At 42.2% G+C, this 19,716-nt stretch overlaps 1 protein-coding gene and 1 pseudogene across 2 annotated transcripts in view; one reads left to right on the top strand and one right to left on the bottom strand.

Annotated features, from left to right (window-relative positions):
* C5H4orf45 (chromosome 5 C4orf45 homolog) overlaps positions 1–19,716 on the top strand; it is a 131,899-nt gene that overhangs the window by 11,002 nt on the left and 101,181 nt on the right. The gene's annotated exons all lie outside the window — the stretch shown is intronic.
* On the bottom strand, positions 16,808–17,605 carry LOC112624483 (annotated as a pseudogene). Its single transcript, XR_003119404.1, has one exon. The product of XR_003119404.1 is annotated as a proteasome activator complex subunit 2 pseudogene (transcript).

The raw sequence follows: 19,716 nt of genomic DNA, 5'->3' as shown, positions 1-19,716 counted from the left end.
AGGCTTCATATGTGTTTTATACGTATATGTATATTGATCACAAGCAATATAAGTAAACTGATGGCTACTGGGCCTAGAAGATGAAGTTATTTGTGATGCTAATCATTATCCTGATAAACATTGGCTTTTTGGATTTTCTTGTAAACCTGATCTAAATAACGTTAAAGAAAAACAAGTTCCATTAAAAATATTTTATAGTAGAATAGCCGAGTTTGGAATTCTGCCTATAAACTTCATTAGTTTACATAATCTTGGTTGATGAAAACTCTATGTCATTCAGAAAGAACAGAAAGATCTCATTAAGGGCCTCTGGTGGAAAGCTTTTAACTACAGGCATCATTTTGTCTGTTTACCTTGAGTCGGTTTCTCTTTCCTTTCTTCCCTTTCTTGCAAGATGAGAGGTAGCACAAGCTGAACTCCAGCAAGGAAGCACTTTACCCTTGACCCCTGCTGTGTATGATCCTAGTCAATTTCATTCACAGCAAGTGATAAGGATAAAATGCCTCACTGTCTTGCTAACCCCAGTTGCCAGCAATTATCTCAGAAAAGGTAGAACCTTTCACTGTGCCTATTAAAAGCCCCCTTTGACCAAAGATATCACCTTTTAGAAAAATATACTTCAGGGAAAAGTCTGCAGTGGATAGATTACCCATGCCTTCAAGAATAATGGTACTGACAGACATCAAATCATTTAGTTGGTCAAATCATTTATTAGAGGCAGCACTTTCTAAAATAAAGGAGATAATTTCTGGAAAGGACAGGATTGCAGGAGAGGTGGTCATTTGAGAGGAAGAAATGAACAGCAGATGGATCGCCCCTGCTCTGTAGTAAGGGTTGAACTGGACAAACATCACAAGGCGTCCAGCTACTTTGTTTCCGAGCTGAGTCTGAGCAGAATTGAGTTCCTAGCTAGGATGATGCCTAACTCTAGCTCTGAAAAGGACCTACAACAGCCTTGGGAAACCTGGTGGAGGAGAGGAGAGATCTACTTTATTTCTAAGCTTTATTCTTGGCAGTCAGGTGACCTTCTCGGGCTGGAGGAGTGGAGACCTGAGGGCAGAGCCAGGAACTCAAAGTGGCTAGAACAAGTACAGCAGCTTCTAAGTTTATTAAACAATGATCAAAACTCACAAATGCACAATTGGGGGCAAGGGTGGTTACTGAGGAAAAAAGAGATACAGTGTGCCATAAAATGTGAGCCTAATCCTGTTTTGGGGTTCTTTGTGAACATTCTGCCCATGATACAGCCATTCTGTTGGTGGCTTTAGAGGATGACTCTAGAAGATTGTGAGATTTATTCATAACATCTAGCTTTTATTTAAGTCAGATTATGTCCAAATTTGGATGGGAGTTTGTCTGGTCATTTTTGTGTGATGAAGTGACATAACCACAGGGTCCTCTAGAGAAGCAGAACCAATAGGATACAGCAAATGAGGGACTGGCTTGTGTGATTATGGGGGAGAAATCCTATTGTCTGCTGTGTGTAAGCAGAACCAGGAATGCCGGTGGTACAGTTCCACTCCAAACCCGAGGCCTGAGAACCAGGAACACTGACTTCTGAGGGTCCAAGCGGAGCACAAATTTGCCATTTTTCTACTTTTTGGCTCTATTCATGCCCTCCAGGAATTGGATGATGCCTACATGGGTGAGAGGGTATTCTGTCCTCAGTTTACCAATTCAAATGTTAATCTTTTCTGGAAACACCCTCACAGACACACCCAGAAAAAACATTTAACAAGCTCTCTAAGCATCCTTTAGCCCAGTCAAGTTGACACACTATATATATATATATATATATATATATTTTTTTTTTTTTTTTTTTTGAGACGGAGTCACTTGTCACCAGGCTGGAGTGCTGTGGTGCGATCTCGGCTCACTGCAACCTCCAACTTTCTGGTTCAAGGGATTATCCTGCCTTAGCCTCCCTGAGTAGCTGGGATTACAGGCAGGTGCCACCATGCCCAGCTAATTTTTGTATTTTTAGTAGAGATGGGGTTTCACCATGTTGGCCAGGATGGTCTTGATCTCCTGACTTCGTGATCTGCCCACTTCTGCCTCCTAAAGTGCTGGGATTACAGGCGTGAGCCACCATGCCCGGTTGACAAACGGTATTAACCATCACAGTCCTCCTGAAGGGGACTCTGAGCTAACCACAATCCATGTCTAGGACATTGCAGAGCAAGATGTAATATGCATAAGAACCACTTATGGAGACACTTAAGAATGCAGAGCCTCAGGTCCTATACCCCAAATTGTTTTTTGGGGGCCTTGGAACCTGCATGTTAAAGAAGCACACCAGGAGACTGTGATGCAGGCAGTCCAGTGACACATGTGGGAGACACGGTAGACGCAGAACGGTAGGAGCTGTGTATGTTCTGCACCTTGAAGCTCACATGTGCTCCAATTCCACTGCTCTTTACGATCTAATTTTAGTAGGAAGATCAGAAGATGGGAACATCCTTTTAATTTTAATTATTATTTAACTTAATTTAATTATTGAAATTAGCATGTATAATGCCATTTTGTAAATGATTATATAAAAATGGAATATGTTTTCTGCCCAGTGAATGACGGCACTGGTGACAGGATAATTAGGAATCTAAGTAGTCAAAAGTTGTGCAAACAAATCTGACGTTAAGGGAAGGTTAGTTAATAAATGCTGGTAGCATTCGGGTTACATAAATTCTGTGTTCATTGCAAGGAAATAATACTTCCCACATCTCTTTCTTTTAGGGATTTCCAGACTCTTTCAAAGTTCCATTTACAAGCTAAGTAGCTATCACCACCCTCTTTTCATAAAACGGAAACAGAGCAAAGTAGGCATGCTCATCATGTGGGCTGAATAAAGGAGTTTAAAAAATAAAATGATCTATGATTCCAGATCATACCAAGGAAGTGACATGGTAGATTTCATTTATTTCCTTTTCTGAGGATTCTATAGTCACTTAGAATGCAAGATCCACTGAACCAAACTCACCCTCCTCATCGCCACCCCTCACCAGGGTATGTACACCCTTGGAGGTACGGAAATGTCCTGAGGAATGCCAGCTCCTTTTGTCTGCATGGATACAAAACAATCCGTTCCAGATCTTGGGGATTTCTTTCTTTTCTCAAACTGAGTCTCTTAGACTCCCTTGTAAGTGAGCTAAAAATAAATAATATCATTGACCCAGGCATAAAACTACTCAGAAGATAGAGATGGAAATCAGGATTTGCAGTAAATCCCGTAACACTGTGCTGATTCTACTTCTGCTTCTGAAGGAAGGAAGGTGCTGTGAAATCATTGTCTACATGTATGGATTGTTTGTGTGAAGACCATCAAGTATAAAGTTATTTATGTTATTCTATATATTGGTCAAGAATCCCATTAATCATGGTTAAATAAGCAGTTTCCCTGCTGCTGCTCACCCAGGAGCACTCGGAGGCATGAGCACCAGCATGGAGAGGCTGCTTATTCACAAAACAATGCGGGACACTGAAAGCCTCTGCCTCTGTGATTTTGTGATGAGGGCTCACAGTTGTCCTGGTCCACAGCATCTGAATGTGAATGGCTTTCTTCAATTGACCGTTACAGCTGCCTCTTATTGAACCTGTGTTTGAATGGCTTTGGAGGATGACTCTAGAAAATTGTGAGATTTATTCATAACATCTAGTTTTTAGTTAAGTCAGATTATCTCCAAATTTGGATGGGAGTTTATCCAGTCATTTCTGTGTGATGAAGTGACAGAACCACAGACAGAAGCTAGACGTGTAAACTATTGCTGCACCACTGTGGACCCCCTAAGAGAACGGCAGAGGCCAGAGGCGGTGGCTCACGCCCGTAATCCTGGCACTTGGGAGGCCGAGGCAGGTGGATCACGAAGTCAGGAGATCGAGGCCATCCTGGCTAACGTGGTGAAACTCTGTCTCTACTAAAAATACAAAAAATTAGCCGGGCGTGGTGGTGGGTGCCTGTAGTCCCAGCTACTTGGGAGGCTGAGGCAGGAGAATGGCGTGAACCCTGGAGGCAGAGCTTGCAGTGAGCTGAGATCGCACCACCACACTCTTGCCTGGGCGACAGAGCGAGACTCCGTCTCAACAACAACAACAAAAAGCGGCACAGTGCCTTAGCTTAAATGTTTGGAAGTTGAGGCACACATTTGGGGCTGCGACTGTAGCCTTAAGAAAATTATGTATTGTATGAAAAGTAAGGACCACCTGTTAAAGCAGAGTTCAGACTTCCTAGAAGGTGGCATAGGGTAGCCTCGCAGATAACTGGAAAGGAAAAGACTCCCTCACCTCTAACCAGCCCAGGGGCAGCAGGTCCAAGGGCAGGGATACTTCAGTGTGGGGCGCTCACTTTGTCACATCTCCGCTGGACACAACTGAGTATATAAAATTTTGAGCAAGTGACTCTAACATAAGGCAGCTTCAAGACAGCTTCTACCATAACCATCATCCCTATAGTCTGTTCATTAAAAGGGATGACAAATATTTTGATCCTCTGCTATCTCCTACCCTCACCAAATGCCTGATATACCCTTAACCTCTGTTCTACTCCCCACCCCACTCCCTGCCCATCTCTCCATAGCTTCTTTCTCTTCTACAATTGCACCGAGATGGAAGAAGAATGAAAAGGGAAAAGCTGCACATAGAAAATCACAAACCTTAGTCTCTAGTTACATTATTAAAAATTGCTACCAAAGGACATTTAGGGAAATTTTTTTTTTTTTTTTTAAAGATGGAGTCTGGCTCTGTTGCCCAGGCTGGTGTGCGGTGGCACAATCTTGGCTCACTGCAACCTCCGACTCCCAGATTCAAGCTATTCTCCTGCCTCAGTCTCCTGAGTAGCTGGGGTTACAGGCATGCACCACCATGCCAGCTAATTTTTGTAGTTTTAGTAGAGGCAGGGTTTCACCATATTGGCCAGGCTGGTCTCGAACTCCTGACCTCAAGTGATCCACCTGCCTCACCCTCCCAAAGTACTGGAATTACAAGTGTGAGCCACCATGGCTGGCCCATTTAGGGAATCTTGATGAAAGCTTCTCTGATTTTTTAGAGGAAAATCAACTCTAATATTTTGTCCCCCAGAACTGATTTACTGTCCCCCCTCTCTCCAATCAGCAAACCCAGCAGGCCAGATGGCTGGCATCCCTCTCGTACATTTCCTTTGCCTTTTCTTCTGGTTTTAGTTTCTCCTGTTGTCCAGGTCAGCAAAACCTTGTTCCTGCCACAGCCACACTCTGGCGTAGGTTGACCAATTGTCCCAGTGTATTCAGGGTGAAGGGATTCCCAGGACGTTGAACTTTCAGTGCTAAAACTGGGTTGAGCTGGTCTCCTGAATTCTAACCCTTACTTGCTGCCCTGGCCAGGCAGCCTCTTCAGTGCCATGACATCCACTTCCAAGTGCAGAGAGAATTCAGATAAGCACCAAACAGAAGGGGAGGCACTCGTGATGTCAGGGTACCAGGCAAAGTTCCCGCATCTATAGGCCGTTACTGACTTCCTCCCTTGCAATCAGAGAAAGACGAAAAGATGCAGAGGCCATTCCACAGATATCACCAAGTAGATACCCACCTCTACTCTGAGGAAATCTTGTGCAGTTATGGCAGGTGACATTCACTGGTGTATTTATCCAGCTATGGTTTGCTATTCTTTTTTTTCTTTTCTTTTTTGAGACAGAGTCTTGCTCTGTTGCCCAGGCTGTAGTGCAGTGGCGCGATCTCGGCTCTCCGCCTTCCGGGTTCATGTCATTCTCCCATCTCGGTCTCCTGAGTAGCTGGGACTACAGGTGCCCGCCACCATGCCCGGCTAATTTTTTGTATTTTTAGTAGAGACAGGGTTTCACTGTATTAGCCAGGATTAGTCTCGATCTCCTGACCTCATGATCCACTTGCCTCAGCCTCCCAAAGTGCTGGGATTACAGGTGTGAGCCACCGTGCCCGGCCTGGTTTGCTATTCTTCTTGACTAAAGATGACTTTTATCAAGACCACCTGTTGACTTCATTATAAACCCAAGGAGAAGACTGTGAATTTATCACAAATTGATTCCAGTAACTCAGGGATGGCTTCACATTTTGCCAGGGGGACAAGACCAGCATTCTGAACCATCATACTTGCCTAGGGACAAAAAATTCAATACAATCTCCTTTCACTTTTTATAGTTTAGACACTTTTTTGCCATGTTCAATGATAAGCTGTCCAGGTATTTGTCCAGTTTCTATCATTAATCAGTACATATTGCCTGACACTAAAGTCAAAGAAATTATGTAAAGTGCAAACTAGAAAACAACATAGTGCCTTAGCTGGACCGAGCTTGCCGCAGCCTGTGGCAGGTTCGTACTGTGTCAGCTGAGCCCATTGGACTGCATGTCCTAGATTCCCTTCCCTACATAGTTTTGGGTTTGTCTGGGCCACAAGAGACGTTTTGTGGGAAATTTGGAAAGCAGAAGTGAAGCAGCAGACGTATCATTTCAATACAACAGCTCAAATGGTAGGTGCAGGTCCCCAGGGGCTGCTACAGCCACGTGGGCTGTTACTGATATGCTGCCTCTGCTGTGGTGGGGCAGCTGCCACATCCACAGCGACCTCCAGCTCTTTCCCTGCCTCCTCCTTCGGTGTCACTGGCTTCTGGGCCAGGTGGTGTTCAGCCCCATGTTGAAAGGCACCAGTTTCAGTGCAAACCACCCACTTCATCAGTGTTAGAGGCTTGGGAGCAATAAGAGACCTCCTTGGGTTCCACTAATCCTCATGGGTTCCAGCTTGGTGGACAACTTTAAAGCCCAGTGACTGTGTCTGGAGCATCCCAATGCACTCCTGAAGCAGACACAGTAGTCCTAGATTTGTGTGATGCATTCTTATTCTATCCACACCTTGCTTTGTCTTGCCTCGCTGTATATCTTGTAAGCTGCCCCGAGACTTCCTCTTCACCATTCTCAAACCCACATTGGCTTGACTCCTTGGCTCCGAGCTCTTGCTTGCTCCCCAGCATCTGAATCACTTTCCTGCACTGGTGTTGCAGGACTATCCACTTGGGTATATCACAGGCAGAAACTTTCTTGTGAAGCGGTCTATTTGGGCAACTCCAGCTGGGGAACCAGGACTTCTGGAACTCTCTTTTTGGCTCCAGGTTTAAAGGATAGGGAGATAGGACATTCAGGACACAACAAAACAGTCCAACACAGAGTACACTAAAAAGATTGTTAGGTGGGGTGGGAGGAATCACTTGAGCCCAGGAGTTCAAGGCTGTAGTGAGCTATGATTGCACCACTGCACTCCAGCTTGGGCAATGAAGTGAGACTCCGTTTCTTAAAAAAAAATAATTGTTGGAGGAAGGAGTAAATGAATGGACTGATTTGCAGGGGCTTGAGAAGTTTGCAGTCTAAGGCCTTTGTGTGTGTGTGTGTGTGTGTGTGTGTGTTTTGTCTTACTGTTCATAGGCACTAACTAATATGTTTGATTGGCTGTTCTATCCAGGGAGTCATTTGGGATAACTGTTTATCCTTAACCTGGGCCAATAATAATCTCAGCACATAAAGGCAGTTGCAGAAGGAACCTATCACTGTATACTATTTTTGCTCACTTTTTCTTTGCCTGGAATAGGGTATGTCGATGGAAAGTAGAGGAGTCCTTTTTCCTTTCCCATCTAACATTTCTCTACTACTGCTTTCTCAATGATTTATACTATTTGTTCACTACTAAAGGACTGCTGAGGGCAACATGTAGAAGCAGATTTCAGAGAAACAGCTCCCACCTGCTGCCTCCAATCCATACTCCAATCACCTGGGCCCTTCCCGTCTCATCGCTCCCCACAGAGCTTTCCAGGGTGGTAGTTACTTATGTTCACTGTCCTTTGGAAGAGACAGAGGTTTGCTTTCTAGCAGAAATGGAAAAGTAAAGGTGTTACAGATGCATTGTGGGAAGCAATGGGAGGGAATCACGCAACTGAAACGGAATGCATTTATCCCCCTTCTCCAGTGGCCCAGCTGTGGCTCACCTAGTGTCTCCGTCGGGGGCAGGCTGCTGTCAAAAAAGCGAAATTGAAAGCCCAATTAGACTCCCACTTTAGCCTTTTTTAGCTGGCAAGCATGCTTGAAGTAGCTAGGCTGCAACCACAAGGGGTTACCAAAGAAAAGGTTGAAACATAAAATAGAAAAGATGGCCATCTAGAAAGCCTCCCTAAGAGAGAAGGGAAAGTAAATAAATAACCAACTTAATCCCCTTTTCTTTTTGTTAACTAGAAAACTGGGAGCTAGAAAACGATCTGTAATTTTTAGATTGCTGGATTTTCTCCAATAATAGTTAACATGAAAAAGTTACACCTGATGGAGCAAAAGTAGTGTTAGGTTTTCATCTGTGAGCAGTAGAATAATAAGTGGGCCAAAGGGAGTTCAGCTAATTCGCCCATGGTTATAGCTTTAAGTTCTTCATCTGTTGTAAGGAGAAATCAGCTTTTGAAGTGGGTGGAAAACTATGAAGTTTTTAATATGGATCAATAAGATGTCATAATGGTCTGATTAACAGAGATTGGCAGTGATTTTGGAAATCTGCTTCACATTGTGTGTCTCTTACACAGAGAACAGGAAAATTTAACAGATTCCCATCCCCACATTTCACAAGTATTTGATTATATACTTGTATTTTTTAAAATTATGAATTCTAATTTTTAAAACTTGTGTATTGACGTCATCAGTCTAATTCCTGCTCAGGACCACATTTTCCATGACTACTACAGACTGACCACACCCTTCTCTGAATTTCTTTTTCAGTGAAAGGCAGCGTCACCCAGCTTTGCTCTAGTTATTCAGTGCATAAGACTCTTTTCTTTGCTACATTATAAGCTTTCTGAGGACTGGGCCAAGCTTTCTCTCCTTCTGCCACCTCCTCATCCATCAACACAATATCACACATGTACTAAGCACTTACTATAAATTTTAAACAGCTATAATCATTAATCATTCTAAGTCCACAAGATTCTAGGTTTTTAATCTTTTGTCAGCATTTGAATGTGTATTATTCATATTTATACTTTATCTTAGCCAAAAGGCCGAGAAGCGATATATTCATATTTATATACAAATTACAAAGCGAACCATTGTAAAAAGCCAAATTTCTTTGTTCCAATTCTCTTTTTTGTAATAAAATAGGCTATTTCTCTTTTCTTGATCTAGCAAATCTTGAAACTTTTAAATGACATGTGCAAAGACATTAGGACAGACGCTCAGAAAGTTGCACCAACTTTTCTTGTTTTTGCTTTTCAAAAGGGATAAAGTGATATTGAATTAAATTTTATTTCTAAATGCGTTGCTGCACCTGAAAATAATTCTTTCCAAATGAAAACTTATTATCTGTATTTTAAAAACTGAACTATTCCTACAGTAATGTAATGCTATCCTAAAATGTGGTGCTTAGAGATCTGCACATGACTGGTTTGCATGAGGCACTGGATTTTTCCTTTCCTTCAGTAAAGGAATTGTTTTCATAACATGCAAATACAGACATATATTCACTTTTTCACAAATATTTACTGTGTGTTAGGATGCAGGCATTGCTTGCATTTGTATATTAGCCAAGGAAGGGAAAGAGACAGAGGCAAAATAAATCTGGGAGTTTCCAATTCCGCTAGTTTATCCTCAGTTAACATCTGATGATATTGTTAAATTATTTACAGTCTTGCAGGACTTAGGAAACCCCAAAACTGATTTTCCTGTAATTCAGTAAAAATATAATTTTATTACCATCACTGTAATTATAACACGTGGAAAAAATTAAGTTGCAATGCATAATGAAAATGTACGAGTTATGGAAATGTAGATGTAAATTGAGCTTGTCCAACCAGTGGCCCACAGGCTGCGTGCAGCCCAGAACAGGTTTGAATGAGACCCAACACAAATTTGTAAGCTTTCTTAAAACATGAATTATTACTATTATTATTATTATTATTTTTTTTTTTTAGCTCATCAGCTATGGTTAGTGTTAGTGTATTTTCTGTGTGGCCTGAAACAATTCTTCTTCCAATGAACCCAGGGAAGCCAAAAGATTGGAACCCCTGACATAAATGATGAAATACCCATCTGACACATTGGAAAAGCTAATATAGAGAAAAAGCATGAAATGCAGACTTTTAGGCTAGTGACTGAGAGACTGACAGCACATCATGGCAGCACGGTAAGTGTGTGTGTTTAAATTTGTTTCAGGAGGAATACATCCACCTACAGTGAGTGCCATTTGGGGCTGCAGTTTTTTCTGAGACAGTCTCGCCCTGTCGCCCAGCCTGGAGTGCAGTGGTGCGATCTCAGCTCACTACAACCTCTGCCTCCTGGGTTCAAGCGATTCTCCTGCCTCAGCCTCCCGAGTAGCTGGGACTACAGGCGCCAGCCACCACGCCCAGCTAATTTTTGTATTTTTAGTAGAGATGGAGCTCGCCATGTTGGTCAGGCTGGTCTCTATTTCCTGACCTTGTGATCCGCCCACTTTGGCCTCCCTAAGTGCTGTGATTACAGGCGTGAGACACCACACCTGGCCCTGGGCTGCATATTAAAACACGAGTGGTTTAATGTCAGAGTGCTTTTCTCATTCTTTTCTATTATAAACGTAACAGAATTTGCCTTTTAACTATTCTAAAGTGGACAATCCTGTGACATTAAGTATATTCACATTGCTTGCAACTATCACCTCTTCCATCTCCAGAATGTTTTCATCCTGTGAAACTGAACCTCTGTACCTATAAACACTCACTCTCCATTCTCCCCTTCCCCTAGCCTCTGGCAACTACTACTCTACCCTCTGTCCTGATAAACTTACTCAGAACCTCATTAAGTGAAATCATGCAGTATTTGTGTTTTTGGGACTGGCTTATTGGACTTAGTAATATGTCCTCAAGCTTCATTTATATCACAGCATGTGTCTCAATTTCGTTCCTTTTTAAGACTAAATAATATTGCATTGTATGTTGTTATGATCTGAATTTTTATCCCCACCCCCCCAATTCATATGTTGAAGCCCAACCCTTCAGTGTGACTATAGTTGGAGGCCAGCCCTTTCGAAGGTAACCGAGGTTAAATGAGGTACTAAAATAATCTGATAAAACTGGTATCCTTATAAGAAGAGGAAGGGGCATCAGGGCTTCCTCTCTGCCTTCACCTGCACAGAGGAAAAGCCATTTGAGGACATGACAGGAAGGTGGGCTCCTACCAGCCAGGAAGAGGGGCTCACCAGTCACCAATCCTCACAGCACCTTGATTTTAGATTTCAGGCTCCAGAACTGTGAGAAGATAAATTTCTGTTGTTTAAGCCACCCAGTCTGCGGTATTTTCTTATGGCAGCCCTAGGGAACTCATACATATACACCACACTTGAGTGGCCTCTGAACCTCTTGGCTATTGTGAGTAATGCTGCTATGAACATGCATGAACAAATACCTGAGTCCCTGCTTTCACTTCTTTTGGGTACATACCCAGAACTGGGATGGCTAGATCTCATGGTATTTCTCTAAGTTTTTGAGGAATCATCACACCTTTTCCTGCAGCAGCTGCACCATTTTACATTTTCACCAGCAACACACAGCATTCCTGTTTCGCTATATTTCTCATTTTTAAAACATTTCAATATACTCTGGTTACTGTGAAGAACCTGTGGCCACTGGGGAATGATTGTAGACGTGGGACTGTTGACAACATATTCGAGCCTGTAAAGTTAATTTGCTTTCCTGTAAGCAGTGATGCAACAAATACACAACACTACTTTTGAAGTGGAAATCTAAATAAGCAGGATCCTCAGTGCCATTCTGTATTAGCATAACTTGATCAAAAATTGGCCAGGCGCAGTGGCTCATGCCTGTAATCCCTGCAATTCGGGAGGCCAAAGTGGGAGGATCACTTGAACCCGGGAGTTCGAGACCAGCCTGAGTAACATGGTGAAACTTCGTCTTCACAAAAATCAAAAAAATTTAGCTGGGCATGGTGTTGAGCACCCGTAGTCCCAGCTACTCGGGAGGCTGAGGTGGGAGGATCATTTGAGCCCACGAGATCAAGGCTGCAGTGAGCCGTGATGGCACCACTGCACTCCAGCATGGATGACAGAATGAGATCCTCTCAAAAAAAAAAAAAAAAAAAATTTCAACATCCTGTGGTGCTAGGTTAGCTAAGGTTATTCATGTTAAAAATACTGCCACTATTTCCCTAGCAGTGTTCTCACCATGTCTATTGAAAACACATTTTCTGATCTTTCCTCTCTGGGTGCTGTGAAGATATCAGATCAGATATCATCTCAGCCCACACCCCCTGAATTGAATTGTGGTTTTTTCGATCATGATGTTATTTGTTTTCAACTCCACATTTCATGTAATCATGTAGCTCATAAATTAAGTTTAGGAATATATTTCTTCACATAGCCCATGATCTCTAAGTGCCAACACTCTGCTAAGTAACATTATCTTAAAATTTTGTTTTAATAGAGGTAGGGTCTCACCATGTTGCCCTGGTTGATCTTGAACTCCTGGGCTCAAGTGATCCTCCTACCTCAGCCTTCCAAGTCCTGGAACTACTGTTCTTGGCTTTAAAGTTGTTCTTTATAATTATTTTCAATTTTTATAGCTTTAAGAAGCCATTTGAGGAACAATTTTTTTTTTTTTTTTTGAGATGGAGTCTTGCTCTGTCACCCAGGCTGGAGTGCAATGGTGCAATCTTGGCTCACTGCAATCTCTGCCTTCTGGGTTCAAGTGATTCTCCTGCCTCAGCCTCCTGAGTAGCTGGGATTACAGGTGCACACCACCACGCCTGGCAAATTTTTGTATTTTTTTAAATAGAGACGGGGTTTCACCATGTTGGCGAGGCTGGTCTCGAACTCCTTACCTCAGGTAAGCCACCCACCTCAGCCTCCCAGAGTGCTGGAATTACAGGCGTAAGCCACCGCGCCCAGCTGGAATAATTTTTTTTTTTTTTTTTTTTGAGACAGAGTTTCACTCTTGTTGCCCCGGCTGGAGTGCAATGGCGCAATCTCGGCTCAACACAACCTCCGCCTTCCAGATTCAAAGGATTCTCCTGCCTCATCCTCCCGAGTAGCTGGGATTACAGGCATGTGCGCGCCACCATGCCCGGCTAATTTTTGTATTTTTAGTAGAGACAGGGTTTCTCCATGTTAGTCAGGCTGTTCTTGAACTCTCAAACTGAAGTGATCCACCCTGCCTCGGCCTCCCAAAGTGCTGGGATTACAGGCGTGAGCCACCATGCCTGGCCAGAATAATTTTTATAAGCATTAATTAACCCAAAGAAAATTACAAACCCCTAAATTTTGTAATAGTGGTTTTCAGTATGGCATCACCACTCTCCAAATACTTCAATTAATCCAAGATCATGATAAAAGCTTTTAATTACTCTATACTATTCTTTAACTACCTCCTTCGACACACATCAAAGAATGGGGATTTATATTTCAAATATTTAATACCCGTTAGGCATTCTAAATGATCCCTAAGAATTATTTACAATGATTACATTTTCATTTTTCAGGCTACTTCAGACAAAAGACAGATTGAAGTAAAATTGGCAAGTGAAAGTCAATATTTAACTGGTACTTCACTTGGACATTTTATTCTAGTTTTAAGCTTTGAGGTGAATAATTGAGTGAGGGAGAAGAACAGGAGTTGGCTCTGTTTTGTTCAACAGTTTCCTCAGGATTTTATACAAAGAGAGAAGTCATGTCGTTACATTTGCTGAACATATAAACCTAGGAAAAAGAGACAGTAAAATTCAATGACAATTTGGACTGTAAAAGATGCTACTATTTTAGAATTGGGGCTGAAACTCACAAAGTTATAATTTAATAGGACTAAATATGAAGCTTGCACTTAGAGTTTAAAAATCAACAGTCCAAGTAGAGGATAGGTAAGACATTATGCAACAGGTTGGTGTGGAGCATGGAGCTGACTGCAGACTGGAGATGTGCCCAGAGGTTAGCTCAGTTGCCAACAAAGCTGATACAATAACAGGCTGCATTAACAGAGAGCTGTGTTCCAGAAACAAACACTGCCCCAATTGGGCCACATGGTAGCATTATTTTTGGTTATACATGCCACATTTTAAGCCAGATGTTAATAAATTGAAAAGCATCAAGAGGCAGGGTGGTGCAGAGCCTGGGAATGTTGTTACATGAATGCCTGAAAGAAGTGGGGAGGCCTAATTTGTAAAAGAGCCTAGAGTGAGCCTTTTCTGGGATCTGATGGGCTATTTAAATGAGACGGGGATTCTTTACCAGAATTCAGAATTCAGACTACTGTGTGACTGTTACAGGAAGGCAGAATTTAGTTTAATGTATGGAAGAATAATTAGATCTGTCCAAAAATAGAATATGCTTTTGTTACTGGAAATATTTTGTCAGTTGGAGGAACATGTGCTGTGAAGGGGAGCCCCACAGAGTGCAAGGTCATACCTGCTGACCTCTGAAGGCTGCACCAATCCAAAGCTCCCTTAGAACATACTGGAAACCATGTATCTCTGCCAATACTGTGTATAGTATGACTGAATTTAGGGCTGTATTTATGTGATTTTCAACCAACCAACCAACCAACCAACCATACAAAGTAGTTAACAACATGCCTGCTAATATATCAGGGCACATATTTATTTCAGCATAGGGATTTTGCCCATGGTCTCTGCTGCAGAAGCAACCAGAAATCACAAGCAGTAGTTTTTGTTTTTTGTTTTTATTTATTTATTTATTTATTTATTTTTGTGACAAAGTCTCCTCTGTCATCCAGGCTGGAGCACAATGGTGCAATCACAACTCACTGCAGCTTTGACCTCCCAGACTCCTGGACTCAAGTGATCCGCCCACCTCAGCCTCCCAAGTGGGTGGGACTACAGGTGTGCACCACTGTGTCTGGTTAACTTTTGTAATTTTGCATTTTTTTTTTTTTTTTTAACAGAGATGAGGTTTTGCCATGTTGTCCAGGCTAGTCTCAAACCCCTGGGCTCAAGGGATCTGCCTGCCATAGCCTCCCAAAGTGCTAGGATTGCAGGCATGAATCACTGAGCCATGCCAGTAGAACTCTTAACTAACCCTTATTAGAGCCTCTCAATAGCAACTGAAACATGGGGACATTTGAAGATAAAATTACCTTTCTATGCAAAAGAGCAGCAGCTTTGTGTCCTTTGTTGATTCTAGGAATATATAAATTGCACTTTCAGAGTCCATAATTAGATGCTTTAAAGAATGAGAACACCAACATGGCTAGTCTTGGTATACTAATTAATAAATGTTAGAAGTTACTTGGCACTTCTTCCCCTTCAGAAACAACAGCAAGAGCATAGGGCAGGAGTCCTCAAACATTATGCATCAAAATCACTTGGAGGGTTTGTTAAGACAGATTGCTAAGCCTCATTTTCATGGTTTCTTTCTTAGGAGATATGAGATGGGCTCTGAGATTTTGCATTTTTAAAAAGTTCCCCAATGATGCTTGTGCTGTTGGTCAGGGGATCACATTTGCAGAACCATTGGTATAATGAATGAATGAACACTGTATGAGAAGCCATGCTATAATCATGCAAAGTATTTATGTGAGTGGTGTGTGGGAGGCTGTTTGTACCTTCTTGAGAGAACCAATTATTATCATCTCTTTCTACATTATTGTGTGACATCACGCAATAGTTTGGCATTGACCATGTTGGAAATGTTTACACCACAGAAACTGGTAAATGCTAAAACCATAGCTTTTTCTCTTGAGACCCCAGTAAACCACTGCTATAGACTCAAAGCAGAATGAAAATATTGAATGATCGAATGTCTAATGCAATGTTTCTCAAATTCACTTCATTCATGGTTTTACTGAATGCTTCTTGAGTCCTGGCTACATAACCACAGCAATATTTTTTCAATTATAATGTGTTAAAAAGGCTTAACAGGAATGGAATTCATGAAATAAATTGTATTCCTGGATTAAAGAAGACAATGCAATATTGTTTTATTTACTAATTATTTAAGAATAGTCAACATCTGATCCACTTTATAAATGTGTATTAAAATTATAACACGAAAATGAACATAGTGATCATTAAATATATGTACAATACTAGTTCGTCATCATCTAACATTTACCAACTGCTTCAAATGGGCACTGTCATAATTCTTTACATGAATTATCTCAATTTCTTTTTCTTTTGAGATGGAGTCTTGTTCTGTCACCCAGGCAGGAGTGCAGTGGCACGATCTTGGCTCACTGCAACCTCTGCCTCCCGGGTTCAAGCAATTCTCCTGCCTCAACCTCCTGAGTGGCTGGGATTATAGGCGTGCGCCACCACATCTGGCTAATTTTTGCATTTTTAGTAGAGATGGGGTTTCACCATGTGCTTGTCTCGAACCCCTGACCTCAGGTGATCCACCCGCCCCGGCCTCCCAAAGTGCTGGGATTATAGGCATGAGCCACCGCACCCGACCGAATTGTCTCAATTCTTACAAAAGTCTGTGATGTAGATATGTTATCCCCCACCTTACAGATAAAAAACTGAGTCCCAGTAACAGGTGTATGATACTGAGGTATCAATGTGTATATGAAAGAGGCTGGCATGTATCAGATGATCTCATAGGTAATGTCCTGGAAACCTCACATGTAGCATTTCTTTTTAAAAATTTCGTACTGTATCTACTTATTTTAGAGAGAGTTCTCAGTATGTTGCCCAGGCAGGACTTGAGCTCCTAGGCTCAAGAAATCCTCCCAGCCCAGCCTCCCAAGTAGCTGGGACTACAGGTGCACGCCACTGTGCCAGGTGAAATATACCATTTCTTAAAGACACTTTACTGATAACTACATTGTTATTATGTAATTACCATATTCTTTTTTTTCCCCACACAACATATAGGTCATTTATTTTCCTTCTAGTCCTGGGTTCAGGGCATAGATGGCTTCTCTTCACCCTTTGTGTTGACAATTTTCTGCAGGTTGCTGCTGCTGATATGATAAACCTCAGCATAGAAGGTCCTGAGGTCTAGCACCATGGCCCTGAGCTCCCCATAGGCTGCCTCATCTCACTGGTGCACCGAGGCCCGGGAGTCCATTACATGAGTCTCCTTGGAGACCTTGGCCACAGCATCCCGACGTTCTAAGAAGTACTTGGAAATGGTTGTCTGGAAAGCTTCCACTTTGGTCTTGATGGCATTCACCCTCTCCAGCACCTTCTCCTGGATTGCTACCCCAAAATCATTTCCATCTTCAATCTTGCAGATCAGGTGCTGGATCCATGTGATCACCAGAATGCATTTCTCTTTGAGACTCCAGACTTCTGGCTTAACCAGGACAAGCAGGAACAGGACCTTCTCATTCCTAGGGAGAAATCCACACTTAGGAACTTCTTTCATCTCCTGCTTATCTGTTTCCATCTCATCATCCTCGGGTGGAGGGCCTGGGATGGGATGTCCAGTGGGGCCCGGAGGGAAGTCAGGTCAGCCACATTGAGGGAGTACTCTTGCAAGAGCTGATTCAGGTATATGATTTTCTGTGGCAAGAATCTATAGAGGAATTCCTCAGCCTCCTGGAAAAGATTCTGCCTGAAGATCTCCACCTGTTTACAGGCCTCCCCTGTCAGACACACCCCACACGGCTTGGCCATATGCTGCTTCAATTGCTAGATCTCTGGCCTCCTAATTACCATATTCTTAAATATATTTTAAATACATTTTAGAAGAAAATACTGCCGGCATCAAAACTTTCACAGAACAATATTAGAACAACACCGGCATTCTAGGGAAAACAATGTTAGCCATCGGCTTAATGGCATTAAACTGTAATAACTTTACCAATCCTAACCCTTCTCTTTTGAGCTTTGCCTCTCAAAGGGAGGAACTTCAGCCCTCATTTGTGGTGGGTGGACATTATCAATGCTTGCCACTTTGACTCCCCGATTTCTATGCTTCCCTGAGGTTGTCCTACCTGTGTTTGACATGTTTTAAATTTATGTATTATTAGTAAGTTATTGGCAATCTGTGATTGCTCTGACTTTAAAACCTCTGTTTTTAAGTTTCTTTTGTATCTCTTTGATACAACCAGGATGCATCCTTGGGATTTCTATCTGTCACCACTTAGTATCATCTTCAATTCAGCTTTTTCATGTTCACTATTTTGTTCAAAGCTGTAATATGACCAAAAATGAGTATTAGGTTGAATGAAAACCTTGGAAACTTGGATGTCAGCATGTACAACATATCCTGTAGGGAGTGTAATCTCACTTTAAAAGGGATCCAACTGTGAGCAATTAGCTATAGAAAGCTGGGGGGCAGGTTTCAGGGATGAGTAACAAGTCGAACTTTACATTGCATTGGCAGGGTGTGGTACCTTTTCCCACAGGTTAAAGCCACTAGCTTTTCATCTTGCATAAACATGGTTGCTCAAATTGGTTTCACTTTGGACTTCTGAATGACCCTTCTATACTGCTTCTGTCTGACTCTTCAGCCAGTTATGTACACTAAAAACCTCTCCCTCTTTAACAAATACTGCAACAAGTTTTCCAAATCTTAATGAGCCACAGTTATAATTATCCACCAGCTTTAATTACTGTAGAATTTCACAAGTTTCTAAACTTCAGACCAACACTATTCAACAGAAACATAATTCGAACCACATACATAATTGAACATTTTCTAATAGCCACATTAAAAAATTAAAAGAGGGTCAGGCGCGGTGGCTCATGCCTGTAATCCCAGCCTTTGGGAGGCCAAGGCAGGTGGATCACTTGAAGTCAGAAGTTCAAGACCAGCCTGGCCAACATGGCGAAACCCTGTCTCTACTAAAAATACAAAAATTAGCTGGGCGTGGTGGTGCACGCCTGTAGTCCCAGCTACTCGGGAGGCTAAGGCAGGAGAACCACTCGAACCTGGGAAATGGAGGTTGCAGTGAGCCAAGATTGCACCACTGCCCTCCAGCCTGGGCAACAGAGTGAAACTCCCTCTTAAAAAATTAAAACAGGTAAAAATAACTTTAATAATGTATTTTGTTTAATCCAATAAATCCAAATAATTATCACTTTAATATGAAATCAATATTGAAAGTTATTAACAAAATGTTTTACATTCTTTCTTTTGTACTAAGTATGTCAAATCTGGTGTGTACTTTCGACTTATAGCACATTTCAGTTTGGACTAGCCACAATAACACATGTGGCTAGTGGCTGCTCCATCGGAAAGTATAGTTGTAGACTTGTTAAAACACAGATTAATATTATCTTGGAACATCCATATATCCAAACACGCTAGTTGATGGTTTTTTTGTTGTTGTTGTTATTGTTTTGTTTTGTTTTGAGATGGAGTTTCACTCTCGTTCCCCAGGCTGGAGTGCAATGGTGTGATCTTGGCTCACTGCAACCTCCGCCTCCCAGGTTTAAGCAATTATCCTGCCCCATCCTCCCGAGTAGCTGGGATTATAGACGCCCACCACCACGCCCGGCTAATTTTTGTATTTTTTAGTAGAGATGGGGTTTCACCATGTTGGCCAGGCTGGTTGACTTTTTTTTTTTTTTTGAGACAGAGTCACACTGTGTCACCCAGGATGGAGTGCAATGGCGCAATCTCAGCTCTCTGTAACCTCTGCCTCCTGGGTTCAAGGGATTCTCCTGCCTCAGCTTCTTGAGTAGCTGGGATTACAGGCTTGTACAACCATGCCTGGCTGATTTTTGTATTTTTAGTAGAGACGGGGTTTCACCATGTTGGTCAGGTTGATCTCGAACTCCTGACCTCATGATCCACTTGCCTCAG

The sequence above is a fragment of the Theropithecus gelada genome, chromosome 5 (genome assembly GCF_003255815.1).
Source record: "Theropithecus gelada isolate Dixy chromosome 5, Tgel_1.0, whole genome shotgun sequence".
Taxonomy (NCBI): domain Eukaryota; kingdom Metazoa; phylum Chordata; class Mammalia; order Primates; family Cercopithecidae; genus Theropithecus; species Theropithecus gelada.
Note: the sequence above shows the minus strand (reverse complement) of the source record. Positions and strands in the feature narration are given on the sequence as shown.